This window comes from Lygodium microphyllum, chromosome 17 (assembly GCF_053477565.2).
Source record: "Lygodium microphyllum isolate KBCC chromosome 17, Lygodium_microphyllum_v1.1.10, whole genome shotgun sequence".
NCBI classification, from domain to species: Eukaryota; Viridiplantae; Streptophyta; class Polypodiopsida; order Schizaeales; family Lygodiaceae; genus Lygodium; species Lygodium microphyllum.
The window spans coordinates 102,971,681-102,985,149 of NC_141151.1; positions in this window are offsets into that span (position 1 = coordinate 102,971,681).

The window sequence follows — 13,469 nt, forward strand, 5'->3', positions numbered from 1 at the left end:
GCTGACTTTGATATCCCATTACAGGAGCCACTTCACCAGTTTCTGACCACTACTCCTATATCGAAGTTAGGGACTCTCATCACCCGCATGTTATGCTTTTGGGAGAACCATGTAGCATAGTCCGCATGTTACGCTTTTGGGAGAGCCATGTAGCATAGATCATTCTTTCACCGTAGCTACCCTTTCCTACCACGGGGGAGGAGAATCATTGTATATCTGGAAAGGTCCCAAGGGTCATAATTTGGCCTTCCATGGATGATAATAAACTAAACTACTCTACTCACTCTCTCTCTCTCTCTCTCTCTCTCTCTCTCTCTCTCTCTCTCTCTCTCTCTCTCTCTCTCTCTCTCTCTCTCTCTCTCTCTCTCTCTCTCTCTCTCTCTCTCTCTCTCTCTCTCTCTCTCTCTCTCTCTCTCTCTCTCTCTCTCTCTCATATTCACAATAAATCTCCTAGTCTATCTCACCCAGTGCTATTTGACCGGGCCAATCTCTATCATTACACAACCAGAATTTCATAAAGATATAAAATGGATAGGGTTTCCCACTTCTCTCTCCTTAGTTTGGGTGCTCTTTTAGTGATGTTACAATGCAATCAATTGACATTCAACCACAACTTTTAGCCAAAGCACGAACTACAAGCTTTTCTCTTTTGATACAACTACAAACCTTGTCAACCATGCTATCTATTCTTGGGCATGCTCTTGAGATATGCATCTACAATGCAATCTCCTCTAAAGACAAAGATAGCAATGATGATGAGGCTTTTGTTTTGCAACAACTACCTTCACTATGGATCGTTGTAGGTGTCACAAAACACTATTGTGTTGAACAACCTCTTGTGTGTTGGTAAGTGAATCCAATATCATCAATCAACTGGTGGAATCACTACATGTCATTCACACATGAGGATGATGCAAGATTCTATGAGGTATTTTGTCTTCCACTTACTTTGTTCAAGCTAGTATATTTCTTGGTTTGCAATGATTTGCGATAAGGATGAATTCCATTGTTTTTGCAAAGCATGCCTTCTTGAATATTCTCATTTGAGAAAAAAGTGGTTGTCACCATCCTTTAACTATCATTCAACATGCATTGCATAGATGTCTCCGACCATTTTGGATGCGGATGCTCAACAATGTCTAAAATCACTGTTGACTTCCCGACATCCCTAGAAAAAGAAACATGAGACATCTACTGTAGTGGCCTCGAAGAGAGTCCAAGCTGAATTAGGTGAAGGAGGGGTTCCAAGATCTAAATTCATTTCCAAACTGATCCGGGTTTTTTACAACCCGGATTATTACCACAAAATTTTGGCCAAAGCCCCTATCAAGAGCTTACCATATCACTTTGGGTTTACTCTTCAAGCACTAGGTACGCTACATTGCTTCTCGATTACGATAACTCTAGCAAATGAGGGGAACAAGTTCTTAGAAGGCATGTCAATGTAAAGGGTAAAAGGGATGGTTATCTTAGTGAAGATGAAAATGGATTACACCTAGGAGTTGAGTGAATGCATAGATTTTTCAAAGGACTAGCCTCCAACTACACATGGGCCCCGTCTGCATCACTAAGATTTGGAATCTATCACCATCATTAGAGAACACCTCACCCTTGCACACAAGTCAATATCCACATCATGGTGTCATTTGGATCTTGCACAAAAGCTTACAAGCATGGACCCCTTTTGTCACATGCTTATATGTATTTATATACATATGGGGGACTAAAGTCAAAGCAGCTTTTGAAAGCCATTTTTTATAATCTCAATAACTCCCAAGAAAAAGTGAATTTTAAGAAAATTCTCACGAGACCCAATCGGTTTCGATCTGGTCTACAAAGTTGCAGAAGAAACTTTTTTCAAATTCCTCACAGATTTGAAGTTACGAAGGCGCAGACTGCTGGCTACATGCAATTTTCTTCTCTCTTTCACCACACCAACTTTCCACTCTATCCTTCTTGTAAATATATTATAATAATGTGCTTTGGGCACCCACCTCTTGTAATCTAGCTCCATTTCTCTATTTTGTCTACCACCACCCTTGGCTTCTTGCATGATGACCAAGGTGGGGACTTGTCCCATCCACTACTCTCCATATTTTCAAAGATGACATACATCATCTGGGATTATGTTAATCAAGAAGATTATATTAATCTAATCCCTCATGGAGGCTATATAAAGAGCCCATGGAGAATGAAGTGGGGGGAGGGAGGGACAATGACAAGCCCATGAGAGCACTCTAGAATACCCTCATCTCTTGGAGGTGAACTATGAGTGAGTTCTTTTATTATGTAGCCTAATGGCAAGCTTCCTCTACCTCTTCTTCTATTATCTCCCTCTCCTCTCATCTTCTCATTCCATGTAGCATAATGGCAAGCTTCTTTTACCTCTTCTCCTCTTCTCTCCCTCTCCTCTCATCTCTTTCTCTCTTATATTCCAATATGGTGTCTAGTACATATGTTCTCTCTTGTAAATTTGTGTCTTGGTTCTCTTGATTCTCTTTGAGAAAATGGATGTCCTAGCCCATCCACCCTTTGGCTAGGTGGTGCCTCTCTTTAGTTCTCTTAGTGAGGATTGGAGGTTGGATGGGTAAGAGGCAACCCGTTCATCATTTCAGCCCTCATTTTGTGTGCCCCCGCTGAGGACATTCTCAACCACAATTCTCTACCTCCTTATGTGGAATGATACAACACATGGTGATGCATCCTCTACAACAAGTTCCCCAAGTGGCTCTTCCTCAACGCCTTCACCAACTATTTTTGAAGCTGGTCCAAGTCCACAACTCCCAAAATTGTCTCCTAAAGAAGCTCAAGAAAGAAAGTATGCCTATCGGATGACGGTACGCATGCGGGTAAAAGATGTTCACTTTAGAAATTCCATTATCTCACAAGGGAAAAAAATATGTTGCCATCAATTGCTAGGTTCTCATAATTGTGGTGAGTGTTTTGCAAACAAAGTGAAAGCCCTTTCGAGAGGTCCTCGTCTCCAAATCATCAAATCCCTCTCTCTCTCTGGCCTAATCCACATCAAAGGAAGACAACTATGCATGAACGGTGTGGAGTTTTGTAGAAGTGCAAAGTATGGAGACTACCTTCAACTGTTGTTAGCTCGAAGGTTGGGTCTGGTTGAAAAGGTGGCCATCACACCTTATGAAACATATGTCGCCGAGAATGGACACACCAAGGTAAGAACAATCACTGGTGAGCAAATTCTCCGTATAGCAAAGTTGGTGGGTTCAAAAAAGAAACACTCTGGGAAAAGTGCATTCCCTCTACTCCCTTAAGTAGTCTTCACTCATGAATAATAATAATGGCCCGAATTTCTACACCTTCCACTCTGTACAAAACATCTGAGTTAATGTATGCATCAGTAGGAAGATTTTCTTCCAGCAGCGTCTTGTCATGTACTTTGGGGCTGAAAGATTAAGGGAGATTCTTGTATCACCAGAACCTATAATCTTCCCAATGCTAGACTACAATGCATCCTTCAATGTACATGTATTTATCCTATTATAATAGTTTCTCATGAATCAGAACGAGTTGTATGGACCTATCCGTCCACTTGCTATGCAAACTGTGCATATTGTAGCTAGCACAAAGCTTAGATTCCAAGGCATTATTAGAAGCATACTGGGGCCTAGACGTCTTGCTGAAATCAATGCATCTGTGAACCCATTCATCCTTCCCCTTATAAAATACAACTTAAGTCTAGACGTTTTCATCTTCATACTCTACTAAGGCAACATGGCATTTCCAAGTTTTTTTGGGCACAAAGGGGAGAAAGCTCTAGACTTTTTGGATGACTTGGAAATGGCCTTCCTAGTCACAGGACGGGATGATGAAGCAACCAAAGTACGGGCCTTCTCTTTAGTTCTAAAAGGTGATGCTCGAGTGTGGTATCAAGCTCTCCCAGAGGCTACAAGGGGTAATTGGGAGGATCTCAAGACCGCATTCATGCACAAGTACCAAGATACAGAGCCACCTGAAGATATTTGGAGACAACTTTTAGATCTTCGCCAAACCTTACCAGGGGAGTACCAAGCATATGAAGGCATGTTTATAAAATTGTGGGATAAATGGACAGCCTCTTTAGCCGAGGGAGAAAGAGTACCTGATTGCCTTAAGAAAGATTATTTTCTAGCCGGACTCCATCCTCTACTAAGGGAGAAGGTCAAAGGAAAGTTTCCCACATCCTATGAAGAATCAGTTACTTATGCAAGGGAGAAAGATAGAAAATTAAAGTATCAAGCTCAGTTGAAGGGGGGAGTTGAGCCCATGCAGGTTTTACCAACCATGCCAAGGCCTAGAGAAATAGCAGAAGCCCCACCTAAACCAGAGATACCATAGCAAGAGCTCCTACAACGCATTACCAATCAACTTGAAAGCCTTTCATTAAATTTGGTGCAAGGAGTCCGGCCCCCTCCCCTCATAAATGAAGGCAATTGAGGTCCAAGAAGACAAGAAAGAGAGTATGTTTGCTATAATTGTGGGGAGACTGGCCATGGTATGTACTTTTGCCCTCATCCCAGGCGTTTTCCAAGAAATGGGTTCCAACCAAGGAGGGGACAATAAGTGACACCACCTAGGGAAAGGTTTGTTCCACCGAATCCAAGGCCTCCACCACCTGTTCAAGTTCTCCAGCATCCTCGACCACTTGCAGAGGTGCCGCCCTTGCCTGTCCAACCGCCTGAGAATCATGATGTTAGGATAATTAGTTTAGATGAGAGTGATGTCAAAGGGAAGGCCAAAGTAGTAGAGGTTGAAGCAATGCCGGTGAAGAAAGCCCGGAGAATTGAGAAGATGGAGCCTACACCACCAAAGGAGGTTGAAAATATGGAAGAGGAGGCAGAGTCATCAGTGGCTGCAAAGACACGCAACAGTGAAAAGAGGAGGGCTCGCTCGCGCCAACACATTGAGCCAGATGACTTTCCCTTGGGTAAAGGTACTAGAGCTTATGATTTGCTTGTTGATGTGAGGAATCAAGGGCCAAAAATTTCATGGCCACAATTACTACATCTATCTCCAACAATGCGGCGACAATGGTCAAAGATGGTAAGCATTAGATCCATGAAGAATAGACATGTGAATGCAATCCAGGCTAGAAAGATGAAAGATATTGTGCCTCTAGTGGAAGCCGAAATCAATGGACAGAGAGTGTCAAAGACATATGTGGATGGAGGTGCAGAGATTTGTGTCATGACGGAAAAGTTGATGCATCGTTTGGGATTAGAGGTAAATGAAACTACTAAATTTGGGGCCAAAATGGCTAACAATGTAGTAATAAATTGTTTGGGAGTTATAAACAAAGTCAAGGTAAAGGTGTGTGGAGTGCAATTGGAGCTTGACATGTATGTGATGCCAGTGAAGGGGGACGGCTATCCGCTCATCCTTGGGCGACCATGGCTAATGGGAATGAAAGCCAGACAAGATTGGGAGACAGGGGCTTTAGAGCTAAGACCACAAAAGGGGCTGCATAAAAAATGGAAGAGCACTATCTACAACATGAAGGAGGGCCGGCAGGAGGATCTTGTGTTAGAGACCACCGCTGATGAATGGAGTTCCAGCGAGGGTTGGTCATCTATGACAGAGGGAGAGTCTTCTAATGAGGATGAAGAAAGCTCTTTAGAATTGATGGGGATTACATTAAAATGGCCTTCTAGTAGTGCAATTCCAGAGCAGCTTCCAAAGGTCGAGAAGGAGGGGTTAGAAAAAATGTTGGCTAAGGATCTATCAGTTGAGGAGAAGGCAGCCTACATGGAAGTGGTGATAAAACACTCTGCACTTTTTATTTTTTATTATGAACACATCACAGGTATGACAGCAGTACAACATCACATTAATCTAAAAGAGGGAGCACAGCCAGTGGTGCAGCGACTATGACGATTGGGAGTAGTTCAACAAAATGCTCTACTCACTGAGGTGCAACGACTTTTAAAGGCTGGCTTCATCTATCCAATAGGGGACTCAGAGTGGGTTTCACATGTGGTGGTGATACCCAAGAAGAATGGAAAATGGAGGATTTGTGTGGATTACAAGCCGCTGAATGCTACAACAAAGAGAGATCACTTTCCTCTTCCCTTTCAGGATGAAATACTCAATGAGGTGGCCGCGCATGAGAGATACACTGTTTGTGATGGGTATTCAGGTTATTTCCAAATTCGAATAGCTGAGGAGGATCAACAGAAGACCACCTTCATTACACCTTGGGGTTGTTTTGCTTACAAAGTAATGCCATTTGGATTAACAAATGCCCCAGCTACCTTCCAGCGATTCATGAATTATGTCTTCCAGCCATATTTTGGAAAATCCATTAGGGTCTTTATTGATGACTTTTGTATTTATAGTTCTAAGGCTTTACATCTAGGAAAGGTGGATGAAGCTTTCAACCGCCTTGCACAAATGGGGGGGCAGTTAAACCATGAGAAGTGTCGCATTGGCGAAAGCAGTGTAACTTTGTTAGGGCATGTCGTAAGTGAAAGGGGCATTGAAGCAGATCCAAACAAAGTTAAGGCCCTATTGGCAGTGCCATCACCATCTTCTGTGAAGCAACTAACCTCTTTCATTCAGAAGGTGCGATATATGGGGCGGTTCATTCATCTCCTCTCCCAATTAATATTTCCACTGCAATAATTAACCCACTCCGAGGAGCTCCTGTGGAGTGACAAAAGCGAAAGGTGCTTTCACGAGGTGAAGAAGGCTCTTAGCACCCTTCCTATAATTTTACAGCCTTGTTGGGATCAAGAGTTTTTTGTCAATCCGAGTTTTGGGGAAGATGCTCTAGGGGCATCACTAATACAAAAAGATGCTAAAACTGGACTAATGAGACCGGTTTACTTTTCTAGTAGAGTAATGACAGCATCAGAACGAGGGTACACGATGGTCGAGGTGATGGTTTTGTCTCTAATGTTTGCTATAAGAAAGTTTCGTCCTTATCTTCTCCCTAGGCCATTCACAGTGATCACGACAGAAGAGCATTTTCCCTATGCCTTACAACACATGGATGTTTCAGCTAGAATCGCTAAGTGGGTGATACAACTCCAAGAGTTTGACTACACCTTCAAGGTGGAGGATTCTACTCGAGCTTGCCTAGCTGATTTGTTGACCCATAGATGCCATCAAAAGAAGGAAAAGGAGAAGGGAAAGGTAAAAGAGGAGACACCTCCTCTTGAGGAGCCGCCATGGGTGGAGAATGTCCATGCCCTCTACTTCGATGGGGCCTACAAGCGTATTAAAGACAGAGCGGCAACAGGAATATTGGTGTTCAGTCCCAAAGGTGACAAACTTTATGGAGAAGGTATCAGCTTGGAGGATGTCCATTCTAACAATGAGGCAGAATATCAAGCCTTGCTTTTAGGTTTGAGGTGGTGTCTCTCACATGGTATCACTCGGCTTAATGTTTTTGGGGATTCTATGCTCATTGTTAAGCAAATGAAAGGAATCTGGGCTTGTAAAAATGATAACTTAGCAGTGAAAATGAGGGAAGCTAAAACTCTCCTGAGAAAGCTACAGAAAGCCCAAATCTATTTTGTGCCAAGGCGCACAAATGGCAACGCAGACGCTCTAGCAGCTGAAAAATTGAAAGAGGCAATGGTGGGCATCATTGCAGTAAAGCTTCCCTTGTTTCAAGGTAAGTTTCAACTACAAGATGTGCTTTATTTTCTAGAGCAAGGTGAGGCACCTACACATATGAGTAGAAGTGAGAAAAGGTGGCTAGCTACTAAGGCCACTAAATACCACTTGATAAATGATGTGTTGTATTGCAAAGGAAAGGATGTAGTGCTTAAAAGGGTGCCAATAGCAAAGGAGATTATAGATGTGATTAAGAGCTGCCATGAAGGGGTTTGTGGCGGACATTTTGCTCAAGAAATAACCAGCAGGAAGATTCTCCAAGCCGGTTTTGTGTGGCCTAGTCTACATCGAGATGTGCAACATTGGTGCCGCACTTGTGACGATTGCCAAAAGGCCGGACCAAGGAAGCTAGTGCATGAGAAACAAAATCCCATAACTACATATGGCCCATTTGAGAAATGGGGGATTAATGCAATAGGGCCACTCCCACGAACTCAATTTGGCAAGGAATACATCATAATGGGAGTAGACTACATGACGAGCTGGGCAGAGGCTTCAGCAACTAGTAGGATCACAGCCCAAAAAGTGGGAAAATTTGTGTTTGAAAATATTTGTTGCAAGTTTGGTACACCTTTGGAAATTATCTTTGATCGGGGTCCTGGTTTTAGGGCAAACCTAGTAGGGGAGCTAATGGAAAGGCTAAAAATCAAGCACAGGCATTCTACTCCCTACTACCCACAGTGTAATGGTTTGGTCGAAAAAGTAAATGGGCTGATTTGTAAGATAATTACCAAGCAAGTACACATGCACCCCAAGCACTGGGATAAAAAATTGAATGCAACTCTTTGGGCCTACATGACTTCATTTAGAACCTCGCTTGGCTATACTCCATTTCACCTCGTCTATGGCCAAGAAGCTTTGCTTCCTATAGAGGTGGAACTGGCCAGTTTGCGTGTTTTAGTAGCCAGTCAGGAGAAGAATCAAGATAAGAAGTTAGAGGAAAGGATCTTGGATCTAGAGAGGCTGGAGTTAGATAGAGAAGCAGCAGTCCAACACTATTCCATGCAGGCTGAAGAGAGGAGGAAGACCTTTAATAAGAAGCTGGCTAGCAAACACATAAGGGAAGGATCACTTGTGCTACGCTATGATAATCGCTTTGATAACAGAAAGGATGCTAAACTTGTGTTCAAGTGGGAAGGGCCATTCATGGTCATAAGGAGATATCCAAATGGCAGCTATAAGCTAGGTGACATGGATGGGAAGGTTCACAAGACAAGGGTAAATGGATGGCGACTGAAGCCTTATTTTCAAAGAAATATGAACACTTTGGAGCAGTCATTCAATGAAGAGCCACGAATGAGGGGGTGCAGTCCTCCTTGCTCTATCGGACCATCATTATCAAGCTAGAGGCATGAATATCTCTAGCCTAAGGGGAGGGCTAATGATCCGATTTTTTTACAACCCGGATTATTACCACAAAATTTTGGCCAAAGCCCCTATCAAGAGCTTACCATATCACTTTGGGTTTACTCTTCAAGCACTAGGTATGCTACATTGCTTCTCGATTACGATAACTCTAGCAAATGAGAGGAACAAGTTCTTAGAAGGCATGTCAATGTAAAGGGTAAAAGGGATGGTTATCTTAGTGAAGATGAAAATGGATTACACCTAGGAGTTGAGTGAATGCATAGATTTTTCAAAGGACTAGCCTCCAACTACACATGGGCCCCGTCTACATCACTAAGATTTGGAATCTATCACCATCATTAGAGGACACCTCACCCTTGCACACAAGTCAATATCCACATCATGGTGTCATTTGGATCTTGCACAAAAGCTTACAAGCATGGACCCCTTTTGTCACATGCTTATATGTATTTATATACATATGGGGGACTAAAGTCAAAGCAGCTTTTGAAAGCCATTTTTTATAATCTCAATAACTCCCAAGAAAAAGTGAATTTCAAGAAAATTCCCATGAAGCCCAATCGGTTTCGACCTGGTCTACAAAGTTGCAGAAGAAACTTTTTTCAAATTCCTCACAGATTTGAAGTTACGAAGGCGCAGACTGCTGGCTACATGCAATTTTCTTCTCTCTTTCACCACACCAACTTTCCACTCTATCCTTCTTGTAAATATATTATAATAATGTGCTTTGGGCACCCACCCCTTGTAATCTAACTCCATTTCTCTATTTTGTCTACCACCACCCTTGGCTTCTTGCATGATGACCAAGGTGGGGACTTGTCCCATCCACTACTCTCCATATTTTCAAAGATGCCATACATCATCTGGGATTATGTTAATCAAGAAGATTATATTAATCTAATCCCTCATGGAGGCTATATAAAGAGCCCATGGAGAATGAAGTGGGGGGAGGGAGGGACAATGACAAGCCCATGAGAGCACTCTAGAATACCCTCATCTCTTGGAGGTGAACTATGAGTGAGTTCTTTTATTATGTAGCCTAATGGCAAGCTTCCTCTACCTCTTCTTCTATTATCTCCCTCTCCTCTCATCTTCTCATTCCATGTAGCATAATGGCAAGCTTCTTCTACCTCTTCTCCTCTTCTCTCCCTCTCCTCTCATCTCTCTCTCTCTTATATTCCAATATGGTGTCCAGTACATATGTTCTCTCTTGTAAATTTGTGTCTTGGTTCTCTTGATTCTCTTTGAGAAAATGGATGTCCTAGCCCATCCACCCTTTGGCTAGGTGGTGCCCCTCTTTAGTTCTCTTAGTGAGGATTGGAGGTTGGATGGGTAAGAGGCAACCCATTCATCATTTCAGCCCTCACCAACTATTGTGGAGCTAGTGATGTGCCACACTTGAAGTTGGATCTACCTCTGCTTAAAAGTAGTGTTGATTGGTACAATTGTTATGGCTTCCATAGCATGATTGTGCATGGCATTCTGGATATTTGCATGCATTTTCTTAATATAAACATATGGCATGGTTTTACTTATGACTCAAGAGTGTTCCAGAACTCTAGTTTCTTCAAGCTTAATGTAAACATTGGATAGCTTGGTTCTGCTCACAACTTGAGTGTGTTTCGAAACTCCACTTTCTTCAAGCTTTGCCACTACTGAAATAAAACCTGGATGCCTCATTTTCTTGAATCGCTATTTTTGGATGATAGACACAACTACACATAGAAAGCTAGCCCCTACATGGACAAAATTATGGCACAACTTGTCTACATGTTTACATTCAATGAACATCATGCTTCATTCAAGATGTATCCATGCCATCAATTATTTCATTATGTTATTCCATAATATATATTTATCACAATTAGACTTTCATTCATAAGGAAACAATCAAGTGAATATTGGCAACTCCTCAACATTCCGTTAATGTTCTATCCCTATTAACATCAATCGCTTTACTTTTACAAACATTGAACCCAAATATTGCTTTCTATTTCTCTGGTCCCTCTCTAGCAACAAGTAACCTCAGTGCTCCATAATGTGGTTAAACAAAACTTGAAATTATATTCCTATGAAAGAATTTTTGTTTCTCAATGGCCGTGCATCCACATATGTTTCAAGATTACAAGAAATATTATTTTTCGTGCAATGCTCAAAGCTTTGCCATTATGTTTCTCGTACACATGCATCACCTAGGATATACTATAAGGTTGCCTAGTGGATATTCTCTCATCCCTAGATTGTTTTCAAATATGGTTTAGGACTTCCCATGTTGCATGTACCCTAATTGGTATGAAATGTTGACCAAGATGAATCTCTGTCACAATTATATTTCTATGATTTTTTCATTTTTTTGTTTTTTATTGAATATCAAGCTTTTATTTTTGAAACATGGCAAAGTTGCCTATAGAAAATGAAGGGTAGAGTCCGAGTGGAAGCACACAAGCGAAAGCAAAGCAAAGCAAGAGCTATGTAGATGGAACAAGAGAGCAAGAGAGCGAGACATTGTATGTGGGAACTCCAACAGTCACAATGTGTGATCAGCCTTCCCTTATTCAATAGTTACTAAAAGAATAAAGAATAAAGTGACAATGATGGGCACCTGCCACTTATAGTGTGCAAGTGTGTGGTCACACTATGTGAAGTAAATATAGGGTGGCATAGGCACAGGTGCCTTTACCCCCAACAACCTCCCAATTAAAGTTGAATGTGCCTCTTGTGAGAGAAGAGAACAAGAAAAAAGTGGCAAAGTACAAATGTACATAAAATACAACAAGATGAGGAATATATATCATCTTATCCTACGCCCATCATCTTCCCAAGGAAGGAAAAATATTTTGTTGAGAGACTTATAATGATCAAATCTGCAAGATTCTCGTCAATCAAGATCTTAACAAGCTCAAAGACTTGTCCTCTATCACCTCCCAAATGAAGCGATAGCACACTTCAATGTGCTTTATCTTCACATGGACGATCAGATTCTTGGCCAACTGAATAGCACTCATAGAATTTGAATGTAGTGTAAGCATAATTGTAATACCAAAGTACCAAGGCATAATTGTAATACCAAGGACTCTTTCTCAACTTGCACACTATGTGTTCCTTGCTTTTTCTTCAAAGTCCTTAGACTGTTGCATATAAATCTCATCATGAAGGTCCCCATGTAAGAAAGTCATCTTTACATCTATCTAATAAAGATCCAGATCTAACTACGCAACCAAAGCTAGTACTGAGCATAGGGTAGTCATCTTGACCACAAGAGAGCAGACCTCATCAAAGTCAACACCATGTTCCTAGTTAAAATCCTTTGCAACAACCAATATGGCCTTGTATGTTGGCTTGGCATGTCCATGGATACTCTTCAACTTATACACCCACTTGCATGGCAAAGCACACTTTCCACTAGGCAAAGGAACCAAATCCCACATATGATTTTTCTCAATTGAGTTATACTCTGATTGCATGGCCCTCTCCCAAGAGTGACTATCACCCCTGTGTATGGCCTCATCATAGGTAAGAGACTCACTAGCATCTATCACCATAACATAGTTCGTGGAAGGTGCAAATCAATCATGATGACATCTATCTCTAGTAGACCATCACAAATAGGCTATGGAGCATGTACATCCTATCCAACATCATGATCATGGGCCACTAGAATATTAGTTGTAAGCTATCTAGCTAGTTGTATGATAATAGGAGGCTCCTCTTAAAATATCACTTTGAGTATCTCAATTATCTGCTTAGGCTACTTATGTATCTTCTCCTCATGGAAAACAACATCATGGCTACTACGTATGACCTTCCTAGCCTATAAATCCCATAGGCAATAGCCCATCTCACATGTATCTCCATAACCAAGAAAGATACATTTTACTAATTTAGGATCCAACTTATTACATTTTTCCTTGGAAACATGGCAAAATCCCTCACATCTAAAGACACGCAATTGAGGATATGATAAAGGTTTTCCAAACCATATCTCCTCTACAACCTAATAGCCAATAGCAATGCATGGAGATCTATTTATCAATTGTCTAGCAATAGTATTACCTCAGCCCAAAAATGCTACAGTAAGCCTCCATGGCTAAGCATTCTATGGACTCTCTCTTGAATGGTAAGCCTACATGGCTAAGCATACTATGGACTCTCTCTTGAATTGTCATATTCATGTGCTTTACAATACCATTTTGGGATGGGGTATAAGAGGGGCGGTCAACTGATGCTTAATATCCCACTCATCACAGAACTTCTTAAATGCTTTAGAGACATATTTACCCCCATTATCTGACCTTAGGTATCTTGGCCTATACCCAAACTAGTTCTCAACAAGAGCAAGTCAACATTAAAAGGTAGCCAATACATCTAATTTTTGCTTTATAGAATATGCTCAAATCTTATGCAAATAATCATCAATGAAAGTCATAAAGTACTTCGTGCCACCTAGTGATTAACAGGGCATGGGGTTGCATACA